Here is a 19,280-nt window from a genome sequence, read left to right on the forward strand (position 1 = left end):
TAAAAATCATAAAAAGAAATAGTCGGTTTCACCGAACTACGCGGGTCTGATTCTCACCGGATGTGAGATACGTAGGCAAACCTCATCGGTTCCGGTCCCAATTTTTAAAAAAAAAAAAAAAAAAAATATTTCCTTTCCTTAATTCCTTCTTAAAATTCTTTCCTTAGAAAATCCAAAAAAAAAATCAAATCAGAAAATATTTTCCTTTTTTTCCGAAGTTTTACATTCGAAAAAAAAAAATTCAAATCAAAATCCAAAATATATTTTTTTTCTTCTTCTTTAGAAGTCGTTCTTTTGGAAATTCAAAGACAAAAATATCAAAGTCCAATTTTTTTTTTCTTTAGAAGTCTTTTCTTTCAAAAATTCCCCCCCAAAAAAAATCAAAAAACAAATCTAGCTTATGTACTTTGTTCCTGATAGCCTGAACTACGTAATGATCTGATTCATGCGGCGACATGATACGTAGGCAACCCACAAAAGGTTCGATCAAAATATTTTTCAACGATTCTAAGATGAAGGAGCAAAATGAGGCATGAGTGAAAAGAAAAAAAAATGGTGATAATGTTAGGAGCGTGGCATATTACGTGTGATTCATATCTGAATGAAACATGTAGCCTTCCAAAAGCATGTTAGAAATGATGATAATGTTAGGAGCATGACATATTACGTGTGATTCATATTTATAAAATACTTAACCCTAACACGTTTGTTGTCTCTTATAACAATAGTAAGCTTAAGGTGGTTGGTTTGTGGAGAAACTAGAAACACATCATTACTTCACCAGATCTAAAGGAAAGGTACCGATGGCTTACAATGATGAGATCGAGCTGGTCAGTGATGACCCTCAAGTTTAGTCAGTTGAGCAAGAGTCGGAGGAAATAAGAAAATTGAGACAACAATTGTCTGATGTATATCAAGCTTGGGTTTCCGGTCAGCCTCCACCCCGGGGTCCCTCAGAAGGAACTTCCACCGTACTCTTGGCTACTCAACTACCACTCTATGCAACGAGTGATCACATTCTACCACCAGGGTATGTGCCAAACTACGGCCTCCATGTTGTCCCTGGTACCTCTAATATGCGACCTTCAGTCGCACCGGTATATACAATCCCGCCACTACCTCCTGTAACGAGGCCGAACAACGAGCCACCATCTCATGCTTATGATGGCCAATACTATTCTCCAAATATGGCTTTCAAGGTCTCAACCCCATACAATCAGACTCCTCAGTACGAGTCACAGTAGAAAATGAAAAGGCTGCCAAGACGTTTGAGCCGGATGAGATGGCCAGGAAAATGAGAAGTCTTGAACAGAACATAAAGAACATACAGGGACTAGGTGGTCACAAAAGTATTTCATTCAGTGATCTATGCATGTTCTCTCATATCCATTTGCCACCAGAGTTCAAGACCCCAAAATTTGAGAAATATGATGGACACGGTGATCCTATCGCCCACTTGAAAAATACTGCAACCAGCTAAGGGGTGAAGGTGGAAAAGAAGAATTACTGATGGCTTATTTTGGGGAAAGTCTTGTGGGGGTAGCCTCTGAATGGTTCATTGACCAAGATATCTCTCACTGGCATATTTGAGACGACATGGCCCAGGCATTTGTCAAACAATTTCAATACAACATTGATATTGCGCCGGATCGTAATTCCCTGTCCAATATGAAGAAAAAGCCGGCTGAAAGCTTTAGGGAGTATGCAATCAAGTGGAGGGAGCAAGCGGCTAGAGTTAAGCCACCCATGGATAACCACGAATTGATCACTATTTTTCTGGAGGCTCAAGAGCCTGATTACTTTCAGAACATGATGTCCGCGATGGGTAGACCTTTTACGGAAGCGATCAAAATAGGAGAGATGGTCGAAAATGGCCTCAAGACTGGCAGAATTGTAAGTCAAGCTGCTCTCAAAGCCACCACCCAAGCTATCCAAAATGGGTCGGGAAGTTTGGCAAATAGAAAGAAGAGAGATGAAGGGTCCATGATGACTTCGGGATCCAGGGAAGTTCAAAGAGGGGCATCGCACCCTTATGTGCAAGTTCAGCAGGGGTAATCCAGCTACCCTCAACATTATTATCCCCCGCCAATTACTCAGTACTCTATGGGCCCACCATAATATACAGTATTTAATGCTCAATCATATGCTCGGCCTCCCAATCAACAAGTACGGGCACCAGCTCCAAGGATCCCCCGACCTCAGCAGCAAAATTTTCGGGCACCCTACAATGCTCGTCCCAGGCAGGATTATGGTCGAGAGCAGAGGCCGGTGGAGAAATTCACTCCATTGGCTGAATCATACTCTAGTCTATTCCAAAAGCTAAAGCAGATGGTCGTGATTGGACCCATTGCTCCCCACCATATGCATCCTGTTTCACATGGATTTCAAGCAAATGCAATATGTGAATATCATTCAGGTGCCCCAGGGCATAGCACTGATGAATGTTGGACTCTGAAAAGAGCCATAGAAAGACTCATCACAGAAAAGTTGATTGTGGTAACAAATGGCGAAGACCCTCCTAATGTTACAAACAACCCGCTGCCAGCACACAATGATGTTTATTTTGTGGAAATGATCGGCCGAGATCAAGAATACAATCCAGTTGGCTGAGCAAAAATTATAGTGGGAACGATTCAAGAAGGAACATGACTGGAAGTAAGCCCAAGCCGAGATGTGCCATTGATTGTGAAAGGCGCCCAGAGCTCAGGGAAGGCAACTTTATTTGTTCCAAAAATCCTAATGTTGGAAGTTCGCTCCAATGTTCCAAGCCCAAAGTTGTATTTCTTTGGAGGTCACCTCATCACAAAGCAGAATCAGGGCGGTACGAAAGGTATAACAGAGCCGATCATAATCAAGCCTGTCATACAACCCCGTGTAACAAACACGAAAATCATTCCTTGGAACTACAACAAAACTGTAGTAACCTACAAAGGCAAGGAAATCATAGAAGAAGTGGGGAAACTGGAGGTTTGACTCGATCAGGGAGGTGTTACTCTCCAGAAGAGTTGAGGAAGGCCAAGCAAATCACAGAAGGCCAAATGCCAATAAAGAAACCGGTCACGGAAGAAGAGTCGGAGGAGTTTTTGAAAAAGATGAAAGTTCAGGATTACTCAATCATTGACCAGTTGAGAAAGACTCCTTCCTAAATTTCTTTGTTATCTTTGCTCATACACTCAGAAGAACATGCCCGTGTACTAATCAAAATCCTGAACGAGGCACATATCTCAGAGAAGACCACTGTGAATCAGTTGGAAAAGATGACCAACATATTTTTTGAGGTGAACAAAATCTCCTTTACTGATGAAGAACTTCCCGAGGAGGGAGCCGGGCCCAATAGGGCTTTGCACCTGATTGTCAAATATGAGGGGCATTATGTAAAACGAGTCATGGTTGATGGAGGCTCGATTGTAGATGTATGCCCTCTCTCTACCTTGAAAAGCATAAAGATCAACACAGACAGAATCCGACCCAACAATGTTTTCATCCGGGCTTTTGATGGCGCAACGAGAGATACCATTAGGGAGATCAACCTCACCATGACGATTGGGCCGGTTGATTTTGAAATTGTTTTCCAAGTAGTGTACATGGAAACTTCTTATAACTTTCTTCTCGGAAGGCCATGGATCCATACGGCCCGAGCTATGCCATCCACCTTGCATCAGATACTCAAATTCGAACACGACAGGAAAGAAATTATTGTTCACAGAGAAGACAAGTCATCCATTTATAAAGACCCGTTAATTCCGTGTATTGAGGCCAAGGAAGGGTGTGAGTCCATGGTCTATCAAGCTTTCGAAGTGGTTGTTATGGACCATGTTGAGGAAGGAAAGCCCATTTTGCATCCTCGCCTTTCTGCCACATCTGTAATGGTGGTTGCACTTATGCTGAGATAAGGTTATGATCCAGGAAAAGGCTTGGGGGCATCACTGCAAGGAATTTCGGAACCCATCTCTCACTTTAGCAACAATGGTATTTTTGGCTTAGGTTTCAGGCCAACACAAGCAGATGAAGATAAAGCTAAGCACCGCAAAAATCATGGTTGGGTCTTGCATCAACCTATCCCTCACATTTTCTACACTTTTGTCAAGCCACGACTTAAAGAGGGTCAAAATTCCTGGGCACAGGCAAATATTGATGAAATTTGCCATGGCCTCAGCTAAATATTTTCTGAAGTGAATATGATCCAGGCTGGTGAAGGCACTAGTCATGCCGATATGCAACTAATTGGCCCAGACACCATGCTCAACAATTGGGAAGCAACTCCTCTCCCCACAAGGAAAGAGTTTTGGTAGTTTGTTTTTGCAGCTTCATTTTTATTTTTACTTTGCGTTACTTTTAGGGTTGTAATCCAAACATCTTAGTATGATTGTTTTATTTTGATGTTAACCCTTCTATCCTTTCAAATTCAATGAAATGCAGTTCAATTTTGTATTAAGTATAGTATCTTTTCCTTTTCCTAATTCTTGTCATTTTGTTTTCCATTTCAGTTTTGTTAATGTCGGCTTTAATAACATGACATGCATGCGGAATTCACACCCAGATCTTAAAAAGCTGTCTAATTTTGAAATAATGCATCAAGAGTCGAATATGATGAAAATGAGGCTGTTGAGGAAATAAAAAGAGAGTTGGAACAATTTGAAAATAAGCCTAGGCCCAACCTCAATGAAACTGAGCCAATTAATATCGGAGGTCATGAAGAAGTCAGGGAAACAAAGATAAGCATTCACGCTAAACAAGAAACTAGAGATGCCTTTATTCAAATTTTAGTTGAGTATAAAGATGTGTTTGCTTGGTCTTATGATGATATGCCGGGTCTAAGTGCCGATTTAGTAGTTCATAAGCTTCCCACATATCCTGATTTTCCACCAGTCTAACAGAAGCAACGAAAATTCAAAACGGACATGAGTGATAAAATCAAAGAGGAAATAATGAAGCAACTGAGCGCCAATGTAATTAGAGCCGTACGATACACCACTTGGGTGGCAAATGTTGTGCCTGTGCCAAAGAAGGACGGAAAAACTAGAGTCTGTGTTAACTACAGGGACCTGAACAAAGCAAGTCCAAAGGATAAATTTCCTTTACCAAACATCCACATACTTGTAGATAATTGCGCTAAGCATGAGATACAATATTTTATGGATTGCTATGTCGGATACCACAAGATTTTAATGGATGAGGATGATGCAGAAAAGACTGCTTTCACCACTCCATGGGGTACTTATTGTTACAGGGTCATGCCTTTCGGTTTGAAGAATGCAGGGGAAACTTACATGAGGGCCATGACTACCATTTTCCACAACATGATGCACAAAGAGATTGAAGTATATGTCGATGATATCATCATAAAATCAAAGACACAGGCTGATCATGTGTGCGATTTGAAAAAGTTCTTTGAACGGCTTCGAAGGTATGACCTTAAGCTTAATCCAGCCAAGTGTGCATTTGGGGTTCCATCCAGGAAACTCCTCGATTTTATAGTCAGTCGGAGAGGCATCGAATTGGATCCATCTAAGATAAAATCCATTCGAGATCTTCCACCTCCGAAGAACAAAAAGGAAGTCATGAGTTTGCTCGGGAGGTTGAACTACATCAGTAGGTTCATTGCTCAGCTCACAACCATGTGCGAGCCCATCTTTAAGTTGCTGAAAAAGGATGCTTCTATCAAGTGAACGGACGATTGCCAAAATGCTTTTGACAGGATCAAAGATTATCTGTCAAAACCCCATGTACTGGTCCCACCTGAACCTGGTAGGCCTTTATTTTTATATCTATCGGTAATGGATAATTCCTTTGGATGCGTTTGGGGCAACATGATGCAACAGGAAAAAAGGAACATGCAATCTATTATTTGAGCAAGAAGTTCACCAATTATGAGGTTAAGTACACCCTTTTAGAAAGGACATGTTGTGCCTTGACTTGGGTCGCTCAGAAGTTGAGACATTATCTTTTGGCCTATACTACTTACCTCATATCCATAATGGATCCTCTAAAGTACATCTTCCAAAAACCAATGCCCATTGGCAGGCTCGCAAAATGGCAAATCCTTCTCATAGAGTTCGACATCGTCTATGTCACTCGCACTGCGATGAAAGCACAGGCTTTGGCCGATTATTTGGCAGAGAATCCAGTTGATGATGAGTACATGCCACTTACCACATAATTCCCAGACGAAGAGGTCAACTCAATAGAGGAAGTAAATCCAGACGACAACCCGTATGGAAAATGTATTTTGATGGAGCTGTCAATATCAAAGGAGCTGGGATCGGGGCAATCCTCATCTCACCTATTGGACAGTATTACCCTGCAATGGACCAACTTCGGTTATTCTGTACCAATAATATGGCAGAATATGAAGCCTGTATCATGGGTTTGAAAATGGCCCTCGATCTGGATGTGCATGAACTATTGGTTTTGGGAGATTCTGACTTGCTTATCCGGCAAGCCCAAGGTGAATGGGAGACTCGAGACATCAAGCTTATTCCATATAGACAATGTGTGCAAGACTTGAGCAACAGATTCAAATCCATCGAGTTCAGGTACATTCCTAGGTTTCACAATGAGCTAGCCGATGCTTTGGCTACTTTAGCCTCGATGCTCCCTTATCTGGGCAACACGCATATCGATCCACTAGAAATCCAAGTTCGGAATCAACACGGTTAATACAATACAATTGAGACAGACCCAGATGGTGAACCATGGTATGCTTAAATTCTAAATTTTAGATTTCTGATCCAAGGTCTTTCTGCACTACGAAGCCAATCTTGACATAAAACGATTCCTGAAAATAAGAGAATACCCAGAGCATGCCAAGGGAGATCGAAAAAGAACTATAAGGCGGCTCGCCGGCGGTTTCTTCCTGAATGGGGAAATTTTGTACAAAAGGACCCCAGATTTGAACTTGTTGAGCTGCGTAGATGCCACAGAAGATGAGCGGATCATGAGTGAAGTGCATTCGGGGGTATGTAGACCTCACATGAATGGATATGCTTTGGCGAAGAAGATTTTGCGGGCAGGGTATTATTGGCTTTCTATGGAGCGAGATTGCTTCAATTTTGTTCGCAAGTGTCACCAATGCTAGATTCATGGTGACCTAATTCACTCTCCTTCTTCGGAGTTGCATCCCATGTCCTCTCCGTGGCCTTTCGTTACTTGGGGTATGGATGTTATTGGGCCAATCGAGCCAAAGGCTTCAAATGGGCATAGATTCATTTTGGTTGCAATTGATTACTTCACCAAGTGGGTGGAGGCCGTCACTTTCAAAGCAGTCACCAAGAAAGCAGTGGTAGACTTTGTTCATTCCAACATCATCTATCGCTTTGGTATTCCAAAAACCATTATCATTGACAATGTAACCAATCTAAATAGTCATTTGATGAAGGAGGTATGCGAGCAATTTAAAATTGTGCACCGCCATTCTACCCCTTACCATCCAAAAGCTAATGGAGCCGTTGAAGCGAAAAACAAGAACATCAAGAAGATTCTTAGAAAGATGATCCAAGGTTCTAGACAATGGCATGAAAAATTGCCTTTTGCTCTTTTGGGATACCGCACGACTGCTCGCACATCTGTTGGTGCAACTCCTTATCTACTGGTATTCGTAATGGAAGCTGTAATACCGGCCGAAGTCGAAATTCCCTCTCTACGGATCGTCGTGGAATCAGAGATTGAAGATACAGAATGGGTAAAGACCCGTTTGAACAACTGATGCTGATAGATGCAAAACGGCTAGCAGCAGTATGTTTTGGCCAATTATACCAACAAAGAATGGCACGCTCTTACAATAAGAAAGTGCGTCCACGATACTTTAAGGTAGGCTAACTCATTTTGAAACGCATTCTTCCACACCAAGTAGAAGCTAAAGGAAAGTTCGCCCCGAACTGGCAAGGACCCTATATCATCAAGAAAGTGTTACCAAAAGGGGCCTTGCACTTGGTAGATGAAGAAGGACGGGTACAAAACATGACGATTAATGCAGATGCAGTCAAAAGATATTATGTTTTATATATACCCACTGCAGAACTTTCACGCATTATTTTCTCAAATCGAGATGACGAAGGCTGTTATTGGTCTCTGTCCCAAATAGGTGTCACCCTTTTGTTAACCCTTTTGAACCGTATTTGTCTTCTTCGTTTTCCCTCTTTTGGAACCCGTGTACTTGTAAAAAAAATTATACAACAAACCTTCTGAGTTGAGCGAACTACGTCCGACCTAATTCTGAAAGGATACGTAGGCAGTCTTACCCTGGGTTCGGTCCCATCACACCAAAAACAAAAAAGGGCAGTCCATATTCCCCATACTCCAAAACTGGGGCATGAGTTTGTTTTATTTTACGGTTTTTTTTCTATAGAAACGTTTTCAAAAGTTGTAATTCAGTTCGAGGTTCTTTTCGCCTTTTCCCTATTAGGAACTTCTGATCGATCTTTGAGAATGTTTGAAGTTCCATCATGTAAAAAAAAGAGAGTCTTATCGGTGAAAACCCCTATGGGCACTGTAAGGCGATGGTGAGCAGAGAAATGAGAGTGTTATTGGTGAAAACCCAGATGGGCACCATAAGGTGGCAGTGAGTAGAGAAATGAGAGATGTTAGTTAGCAAAAACCCGCAAAGGGTGCTACTAGCTGAATGAGGGTCTTCGATCCTCCGGCATGAGCACAACCAAGACAGTTTCTAGATGAACATTTGCGACGGATTTTTAGAATTAGACAGCTCAGACGGATCAGGTATCCAGTCCAAAATGCATGTCATGATTCATTGAGGTCGGCACACACCTCCAGATAAGTCTCCCTATTCCTCTCCCCGAAATAGACACCTTTTGTTTAGTCACAATTCCTTTTTACTTTTAATTGCACTTCTGTGTTTCCCATAATTTTCTTTGAGTCCCTTTCGGTCTAATCTTGCATCAAAAGTGAAGCAAAGAAATGGCTGCAAAACTGTCTACAATTTTCCCGTAGTACCAAGCATAATTTTGAGCATATACGGCATTGACGAAGGCAGGAATCCATCTATGATCTCTTTTGATAAGGCATGCAAAATGTCTCAAAGAAACTGAAAAGGTCGCCTAAGCAAGACTTGCTTTATGGGAAAAGTTGATAAGCACTACGGACACAAACTGGTTCTGAGTGCAAGACAACTAAGTTTGATTTTAAAGGAAAATTGCTTTGCCTTAGGGACAAGGGTTAACGGTACCGTGGACATCTGGGTATGAAACAGCCAGGGGAAACGTCAGAAAGACAAAGTCTCCAGAAAATGATACAAAGTATCCGAGCATCTCGGTACCACTCTGATAGAATCAGTTCTTCGACAACGGGGTGTTCGTGAACTCAAAGTCCTCAGTGCATCAAGGCCACAAACCGACCACCACTTTAAAAACTCACAAATTTTCTTTGTTTGAAGCATGAACAAAGCAGTGCAGAATGGCGGTTCTCAAAGGACGAATGTCACCAAATGTAAGCTCCTTAAAATCTCCCTTTTTTCTTTTATTTTTCAGCATGCATCACTACTGTCCATACCTCTCATTTTCATAGCTTAACCCAGGTAAAACCTTTTCACCTAGGGGGATCCAGCTCATAATTCCGGGTAGAAGTACTCTTCGCTCAGGATGTTTTACCTAGCTTAACCAAGGTAGAACCTTTTCGCCTAGGGGGATCCAGCTCATAGTTCCGAGTAGAAGTACTCTTCGCTCAGGATGTTTTATGTAGCTTAACCCAGGTAGAACCATTTCGCTTAGGGGGATCTAGCTCATAGTTTCTGGATAGAAGTACTCTTCGCTCACGATGTTTTACGTAGCTTAATCCATGTAGAACCTTTTCTTCTAGGGGGATCCAGCTCATAGTTCCTGGGTAGAAGTACTCTTCGCTCAGGATGTTTTACGTAGCTTAATCCAGGTAGAACCTTTTCACCTATGGGGATCCAACTCATAGTTCCGGGTAGAAGTACTCTTCACTCAGGTTTGTATACATAGCTTAACTCAGGTAGAACTATTTCGCCTAGGGAGATCTAGCTCATATTTTCGGGTAGAAGTACTCTTCGCTCAGGTTTTTATACATAGCTTAACTCAGGTAGAACTATTTCGCCTAGGGGGATCCAACTCATATTTCTGGGTAGAAGTACTCTTCGCTCAGGTTTTTATACATAGCTTAACTCAGGTAGAACCATTTCGCTTAGGGGTGCCCATCTCATATTTTTGGGTAGAATCACTTTTCGCCCAGGCTTGCTTTTCGTAGCTTAACCGAGGTAGAACATTTTTACCTAGGGGGATCCAGCTCATATTTTTGGGTAGAAGTACTCTTCGCCCATGTTTGCTTTTTATAGCTTAATCCGGGTAGAAGTACTCTTTGTCCAGGCTTGCTTTTCATAGTTTAACCCATATAGAACCTTTTCGCCTAGGGATTCAGTATTTCCTTTTCAGTAAAACAGGGCGCCAACCCTTTGTTACATTTTCCTTTTTAGTAATACAGGGCACCATCCCCTGGTTACATTTCCTTTTCAGTAATACAAGGTGCCAACCCCTCGTTACATTTCCTTTTTAGTGATACAGAGCACCAACCCCTGGTTACATTTCCTTTTCAGTAATACAGGGCGCCAACCCCTGGTTATATTTCCTTTTCAGTAATACAGGGCGCCAACCCTTGGTTACATTTCCTTTTCAGTAATACAGGGCACCAACCCTTGGTTACATTTTCTTTTCGGTTATACGGGGCGTCATCCCCTTGTTACATTTCCTTTTCAGTAATACAGGGCGCCAACCCCTGGTTATATTTCCTTTTCAGTAATACAGGGCGCCAACCCTTGGTTACATTTCCTTTTCAGTAATACAGGGCGCCAACCCCTGGTTACATTTCCTTTTCAGTAATACAGGGCACCATCCCCTGGTTACATTTCCTTTTTCAGTAATATAGAGCGCCAATCCCTGGTTACATTTCTTTTTTTAGTAATACAGGGTACCAACCCGGTTATATTTCTTTTTCAGTAATACAGGGCGCCAACCCTGGTTATATTTCCTTTTCAGTAATATAGGGCGCCAACCCCTGGTTATATTTTCCTTTCAGTAATACAGGATGCCAACCCCTGGTTACATTTCCTTTTCAGTAATACAGGGCACCAACCCCTGATTACATTTCCTTTTCAGTAATACAGGGGACCAACCCCTTATTACATTTCCTTTTCAGTAATACATGGCGCCAACCCCTTATTACATTTCATTTTCAGTAATACAGAGCGCCAACTCTTTGTTACATTTCCTTTTCAGTAATACAGGGCGCCAATCCCTGATTACATTTTTTTTCCAGTAATACAGGGCACCAACCCCTGGTTACATTTCCTTTTCAGTAAACCAGTATAGGGTACCAAACCCCGATTATATTTTCTTACCTGCATAGGGTATACCAATCCCTGATCTCCTTACCAGTATAGGGTACACCAATCCCTATCTGTGTTCTCCAACATAGGGTACACCACTCCCTAGTTGATTTGATCTTAAATGCAGGGTACACTACTCCCTGATATCATTTCCAATATAGGGTATACCATTCCCTGACCACAATTTTTTCCAACATAAGGTACACCAATCCTTACTTGAGACATTCTTTTGGACAAAAAGGAACACCATCCAAAAAAAAAAAAAATCATCATGATCTTTTCAGGGTACACCATTCCCGATTTATTTTAATTATTTATTTCTTTCAATAAAGAAGTAGTTTAGAATTTTATTATAATAACTCACGAAATTTTTCTAGTGAAAATTGGGGCAGAAAAATTTCGTTCGTTTGTTTGTTCTGGTGTCTGAGTAGGTTTTACCTCGAGGCACAAGGTTCAAGATGACCAAAAGAAGAATTCACAATCCAAAATAAAGAAAAGAAAAGGAAAAGAAGTGAATCCAAATGCAGAAGCAGATAGAAAAGATGTGGATTGTTCAAGACATGACTGAAGTCACGAGCATTGCACTTCCCGTTTTTATTAGAAGAAGCCGTAGAAGAATGAACTAGCACCTGCAGCTAGCAAGTATCAAGGTTCAGATCAAAGTCTGCATGAACAACCAGTCAAGACTCAAGATCAAGCTTCAAAAGACTTATAGATAGGAATCTTGAAACTCATAGCTGATAGGCTTGTTTAGTTTCTTTTGATTTTGATGTAATAGCAGGACAACGGACCGGAGCCTCGACAGAACCTCACTCGACTTTCCAATTCATAATTTCATCATTTTCCTTGAACTACACACGGCCTGATTCCCCTATAACTCGAGATAAATAGGCTGTCTAAAATCAGGACTCGGTTGCACTCTTTTCTCTTATCTTTTCCCTTTTGAATAATGGTATGGCCAAAAATTAGTCATATCGCTTATTTTTTCTTTGCGTGAAAACTCTTCATGTTTTCAAGCAAAGAGAGGCATGCTGTGAACATCTAATTTTTTACCATGCTTGAATTTTTTCCAATTCCCTCACATCACTTAACACACACCTTACCACCAACACAATTATTCCCTCATAACTCACACTCCCACTCTTCATCTTTAACAACTCACACTCCACTCTTCCTCTTTAACAACTCACACAAGTACTTCCCTCACATGATCCCTCCACAAATACACATGGACACTCACAAAAAAAGGAGCTTCATCTCCACTCTAAAGACCAACAAAACCCTCTATATAATTGCTGCAAAAATCAGCCATGAAGGAGAGGAAAACCAGCAAGAAAAAAGATAGCCCGAAATTATAGCAAAAGCTGTCCAAACAAATGCAGCAAAATAGCTGCAAAACTTACCTCCATTAACGCCAAAAAACAGCTCCAAAGGCAACTGAAAAACAGCTCTTAAACCCAATGAAATCCAGCTGAAACAGTCCCCATTTCTACCCAAATACAGTCCCAAAAATCAACACCCAAAACTCCATTGAAATCACCTTAAAACAATCCACTTTTTCCCGTGAAACAGCAGCATTTTTCAAGTCGAAGTTCCGTCGCTTGAGGTCGTCGCCGTCCAAGGTTTTCCGCTCACTTTCCTTATCTTTGTTGGAAGGTTTATTGAGGTCCATTTAATTTATTATTTCCATTGTTCTTCTTGTATTGCAAATGAGAATAAAGCTTTGTTTCTAAGCATGAGCATGTTAGTTAGTTTAATTTAATTTTCTTTATTTGTGTGCTTACGTCTCTCTCATCATTGAGTTAGTATATTAAATTTTGTTTCTTAAACTTGGAATTTAGACTATCTAGAAAGTGTACAATGGGCCTTGTGACTGTTGGTTGTAATTTATTGAGGTTCTGGATTTCTTAAAAATAAATTTCAAAGCAAATAATAGAATAAACACAATAGATTTTAAACACACGCAACATGTCATTAATTTTGAAGTTTTCATTTCTTTTTTTCTTTTTTTTTTTTGTCATTTTAGTCATTTAGGCCATGTATTTGGGTTGAATTTAGCTGACCCTGCTTTTCCCCCCCTTAAAATCTAGCATATAGGATAATTCTTCATGGAATAACTCACATATCGTTAGTAAGTTTTAGGTGCGTATTAATAGATTAATTATCGCGATTACGTATACGTTCGCATGACATAATTTTAATTTTTAAAAATTAAAACTGAAGTACGCATTCGCGCACCTTTGGGCAAAACAATCTTAATATAATAAAATGCTATTAATTGTGTACACGTACTCGTGACATGATTTTGGCACAATATACAAAACGGTTTCAGACACGTGATTCGTTTCAAAGATAATTTTATATTTTAATAATTAAAAGCGGATGGATAAAACATGGAAATCAATAAATCATAATTTATTCAACATTAATTCAAGCCAAGTTGTAGTCAATAAAGCGACCGTGCTAGAACCACGAGACTCGGGGAATGCCTTACACCTTCTCCCCGATCAACAGAATTTCTTACCCGAACTTTGTTTTCGTAGACTAATAATAATAGAGTTAAACCTTCCTTTGACTAGGGATTCAATTAAAAGGTGACTTGGAACATCCCAAAACTTAATTTCAAGTGGCGACTCCGTAAGTAAAATAATCCCTACTTAAATTTGTCACTTTAATTGGAAAAACTCTTTAACCCAACTCATATGACACACATATCTTTTGGGGGTAGAAAAGGGGTGTTACAACAAATTTCCTACATATGTTTTATGGGTTAAACACTTGACAACAATAGCTAATAATTGTACTGGCAATAAGATGCTTCCTTCTTTTGCCCTGTCAGCCTATTCAAAATGTTATTTTGTAGTGAAAGTTGGCATCAATATCTCACACGTTATTACCATAGAAAGTGCGTACGCAAAAAACTTCCAAACAGTGTCAGGCTATTGAAGGGGAGTCTGTTGTCTCCGTGTGACCTATAAGTTACGAGTTCGAGTCGTAAAATCAACCACTGATACTTGTATCAAAGTAGGCAGTAGGCTGCCTTTATTATACCCCTGAAATACGGCCCTTCTCCGGATCCTGCATGAACACAGAATACTTTATGCATCGGGTTATCCTTTAGTGTCAGGCTATTATATATAAAACATATATATATATATATAAAAGGAAACTTTAATATATGAATCAGTGTTGGATGTCACTTTTTACTAAAGGGTGTCTCCGCCACTGTCTAAGATGTTAGTTGAAAGGTTGAGAGTGCACCTAAAAGTAGCTTTTGGGTTCTACAACCGAATCAACCTTCTTCCCTCGGTCACGGAGTTAGGGTATGCAGGTGATAACTGTTCATGTTACTCTGTTCGACTCTCGGACTATGACATTTTTTAGCATTTTTTTGAATTTCTTTTATTTCAATCTTGCCTCTGTGTTGTACAATGCATGTTTCCCGTTCTCAGAGGATTTCAAACATTATGACTAAACAGTCCCTACTCACAACACAAAATTTGTACAAATATTTTTTCTACCGACTTTTTGAACGCAATTTTGGAAGACTATTATTGGAGCAGTCATTTCGTGTCTGTTCTATGGCCTTATTTTGGTGTTGCCCAACTTCCAAGCATGTGAGGATGTGTACAATTATACAGCAGTAGGGCTAAGTTTGTGATGTTCTAAAAGACAAAATTAAGACTCGTTTATGCGTTAGGTTCGATTAATACAGATTCGCATCCTGTAGCGCCTATAGGGGAGAAGCGCTCTCTATCAAAAATTATTTTTCATTCTCGGACTCGAACTTAAAATTTTTGGTTAAGAATAAAGAGATCTCATCCATCCCACCATATCTCTTGGTCTTGGTGATAGACGCGCGTGAGCTAACGTCCCAATAGAGAATGTCTCGTCACCCTATACACCTTGAGTTTTTTTAGCCGTATCGGACCTCATATGCTTTTCAATTTGTAATTTAAAATTTGGTGACTTAATATTCAATTATGCACCAATGGCGTTATGCATAAATCTCGAATTAGTTTTTGTACAATTTGCTGCTTTTGAATTTTTACAATTTTCATACAAATTTTTACACCGTGGTGTTTACCCGAAAAACGGATAGAGTTGAATTTATACGTAGTTCTAAAGATACGTGGTATAACTCGGTACAAATTAGAAAAATAAGTAGGGATATATTGAATATTGAATGTAAAAAGAAATGAATACAAACCCTAATTGAGTAGAATGATTGATAAATGAACAAGATGAATCAATATCAAAAGCCCAAAAGGGGATAATATTTGCTAGATGTTATGTGAATCTCAATAATCTCTAAATGTGTGAATGTATCTCAATCTGCCCTTTACAAATGTTAGCCACTTTTAATATAGTGGAGGAATCCTACTTTGGATATAATTAAAGATACATAGTAGGGATCCCATGATAGATTAGTTAATTGGCTTTTCCTTGATTCAAGCCATGATTTCAGCCGAGATTCTCTCCCCAAATGCGGTTATAACGACTTTGTTGTTCCTTGGCTCGGTCTCGATCTTGGTTGGTCTCTGGGTCTCGAGCTCGACTTTGACTTGATCTCGGTATTTGATCGGTCTCTGGATCTCGAGCTCGACCTTCACTCGATCTCGGTATTTGATTGGTCTCTAGGTCTCGAGATCGACCTTGAATCGATCTCGATACTGATCGGTCTCTGGGTCTCGAGCTCGACCTTCCAACTTCACATCACAGTTCGATATTATAATGACGAACCTCGGTCCATCATGCTCCAATCTTGATTAGTCGCACGAAGGGCAAACTCGGTTTTGACCGTATACAGATAGTCCCCTCGTTTCTCGGAAAGAAGGTGGCGAGAAACAATATGATTTTTCGACCTCTGACTAGATACATACTGACGTCTGCGACGAGCCTGATTGTGACGTATATGACAAATGTCCCGTCGGTCTAGTTACCAAGGCATTAAATGCGCGTCAGTCGATGGTTGGCCACTGCCAATTTTGAACTGTCACTGTGAAATCTATAAATAGCTCCTTCTTCATTATTTCAAACTTTTACCTTCAAATCTCTTTTCATTCCAATCTTCACAGTTTTTCGACTTCCCCAAAGCTCTCTATTTCCAGGTTTTGGAATTTCTTCGCTTGTTCTTCTCAAAACACCAAATACTTCATTCTCCTTTCTTCTTTGTTCATAAAAATTTAGATGGCAAAAATATCTAAAACTGTTCTGCAGAAAGAGGCTGCTTCCTCATCTTGGCCGGCCGGCGAGAAAACAGTGGTGGAGCCACGCCTTGAAGAGCTTATTCCCGCGGGGTGTGTTATTGATTCCGATTTTAAGGTCGAGAAGCCCTCCTCGGTTGTTGGTCGATGCGAGACGGTATCGATATATATGTGTTCGATACGAAAAAGACTTCTTGACCTGGTGAAAAAAGACTTCCATTGGGAAAATAAAGAGGTTGTGATACCAGCACCGGAGGAGGCGATCACTACCCACGTGGAAGGATACGTGAGTGTTTACACTTATCCTTTTACGCTGGGTCCCCTCGATTCAGTCATCATCGATTTTTGCAAGAAATACCAGGTGACCCTCGGTCAAATTCACCCTTCTTTCTGGAGGATTATGATACTGCTTTGTTTCTTTGTGAGAAAAATCGACGGGCTTCCCTTCACCCTCGACCACCTCGTAAGATTATATAGCTCTCGACTTTACCGAGGTGGACTGATAAAGCTTCAACGCCGGGCTACCAAGGCATTCACCAAGAGCATAGATGAAGACAAAGATCGAGGTTGGATGGGCCGATTCATTTGAGTGAAGACCTCGGACCTAATCCTTGTTGAGAGTATGCCATTTCCGGAGAAATGGAATATGAACTGTAAGTGTGAGCCCGTTTTTAGTTTTTGTTGTTTTTACTTCTATATCCTTTCTTATTAGTGTTTTTCTTGACGTAGCCATTGCTTGTATGCCGATACGGTTCCCCATCTCGAGAACTGGGTCAGGAGTCTATTTTCAACGTCAACATATGCCGAGCGCGCATGGCACGGTTTGTCAAAGGGCCGGTGGGAGGCTCGTACTCATGGTAAACCTTCTTCTTGGCTCACCGATTTGCTTACCGTCCAAGTATTTTTTCAGGCATAAGTTTTACTTACTTTTCTTTCTTTGTAGGTTTCGGAAAAGATGCGTTTATGAGATCCCCATCAGGTGATGAAGAAGCTTTACCACCTATCTCAAAATCGGAGAAGGTGATTAAGAGAAAAAGGGCCTCGGACTCCGAGGGTCAAAAACCCAATAAGAGAGCGGCTCGTAAACCAAAGGTGAACATAATCCCTTTGACTATGGAGTCGGTCCTGAATCAAAGGGATGAAGAAGAAGAAGAAGAAATTGATTCCGGGTCGGTGGCCCGTGCACGGGCTGTCCCCGATACTCAAAATACTTCGGTATCGGTAGAAGTTGATACTGCTCCGTCCAGGCTTGATGAGGTCGAGGAGGAGACTTTGACCCAAGTTCCCGAGCCGAGGGGGACCGAGGATGTTTTACCTCGGGGCAAAGAGACCGTCGAAGAAGTTGTGGATGCCGGTGTGCAAACCGAGCTTGAGTCTCCCCAAGACGGAGGCGGCTCCCAAAAAGACCTACTCAGGGCAATAGAGATCGGGGATTCACCCTCTTTCCCTTCATTTTCCCAGTTGATGATACGTGACGCTCAAGCCGTAGAGACTTGTCGTGGGGAGGGAGCCTATGGAGAGGAGGACCCTTTCCGTGGTTATTTTATCGGGGTAGAAAATGTCACCTGTCCGAGTGACTTGGAGGCTCCGAAAAAGAGCTCGAGCGAGGTGAGAGCGCCTTACCTTTTCAACGAAGCCCAACATGCCCTGAATCGGGTATGTTCATACTTTCTTTGCCAATTTTCATACTTGTGTTTTTCTTTCCTTGTATAATCCCTTCTTTTTATTTTTGTAGGCTTTTGTGCTTCATCATGAGGCATTTTTTCAATCCCGAAGGGTGCTGAGCCAGTACGAAGCCGAAGTTCGAAGGCTTACTGAGGAGAGAGATGCCTTCAAGCTTCTCAGTGAGCAGAGAGAAGGAGAAGTAAAAAGACTTAGGGTTGAGCTAAAAGCATCTCGGAAAGAACAAGCTGAGCTGGCCGAGCAAGAAAAAAGAATCTTTGAATTTAATGATATTGACTCGGGAGTAATGGCTAACAGTTCGGTCCCGCAGATCGAACAAAAGTTCAATGTGATCAGGCAGCTTCGTGTTAAAGTGGACGTAGTGAAATCAGAGGCCGAGGAATGGAAGAAGAACATGGACTGCCTCGCCTCAGAAAAGGAGACTGCCCGAACTCAACTGGCTTCGGCTATGGCCCAACTCTGAAGTTTGAAAGAGAAGTCTTGGTGCAAGCAGAGAAAATCGAAGAGTTCCAGTCTCAGTTGAGCTCAGCAAATTCTGATCGAGAGAGACTGTCCACAGAACTTGAAGCGGCCAAATCGGAGGTCGAGAAAGCCGTGGCCAATGCTGATGTAATGGTGGCCGTTTATCGATCTGATGTCGAAGCTGCTCAGGTTCGAGCAAAGGAGGTTGCTGAGGCTGCTCAGGCTCAAGCAATCTGGGTTGTCGAGCATGCTAAATGCTGGTCTTGAAGGGAGACTCTCGAAGAGATCCATGCTCGTGGCTTCATTCTTACAGCCGAGATCGAGAAAGCTAAGGAGCTTGAAGCCGAAACCAGAGTATTGGCTGTTGATAGCCAATTTTGCCCTCATATTTTCTCAAATAGTATATATACTTTCAAAACATCATTTTTTAGTTACAAATCTATACAAGCATTTTCTATAATTTGTTATAATTTTTAGAGCTTTAAAATTAATTTTCTTGCATTTAAATCACATAAATATTTAGTAATTATTTCTTTAAATTATCGGTGATGACTTAATCATCCAAAATTACC

This window comes from Nicotiana tabacum, chromosome 13, assembly GCF_000715075.1.
Source record: "Nicotiana tabacum cultivar K326 chromosome 13, ASM71507v2, whole genome shotgun sequence".
Lineage (NCBI taxonomy): Eukaryota > Viridiplantae > Streptophyta > Magnoliopsida > Solanales > Solanaceae > Nicotiana > Nicotiana tabacum.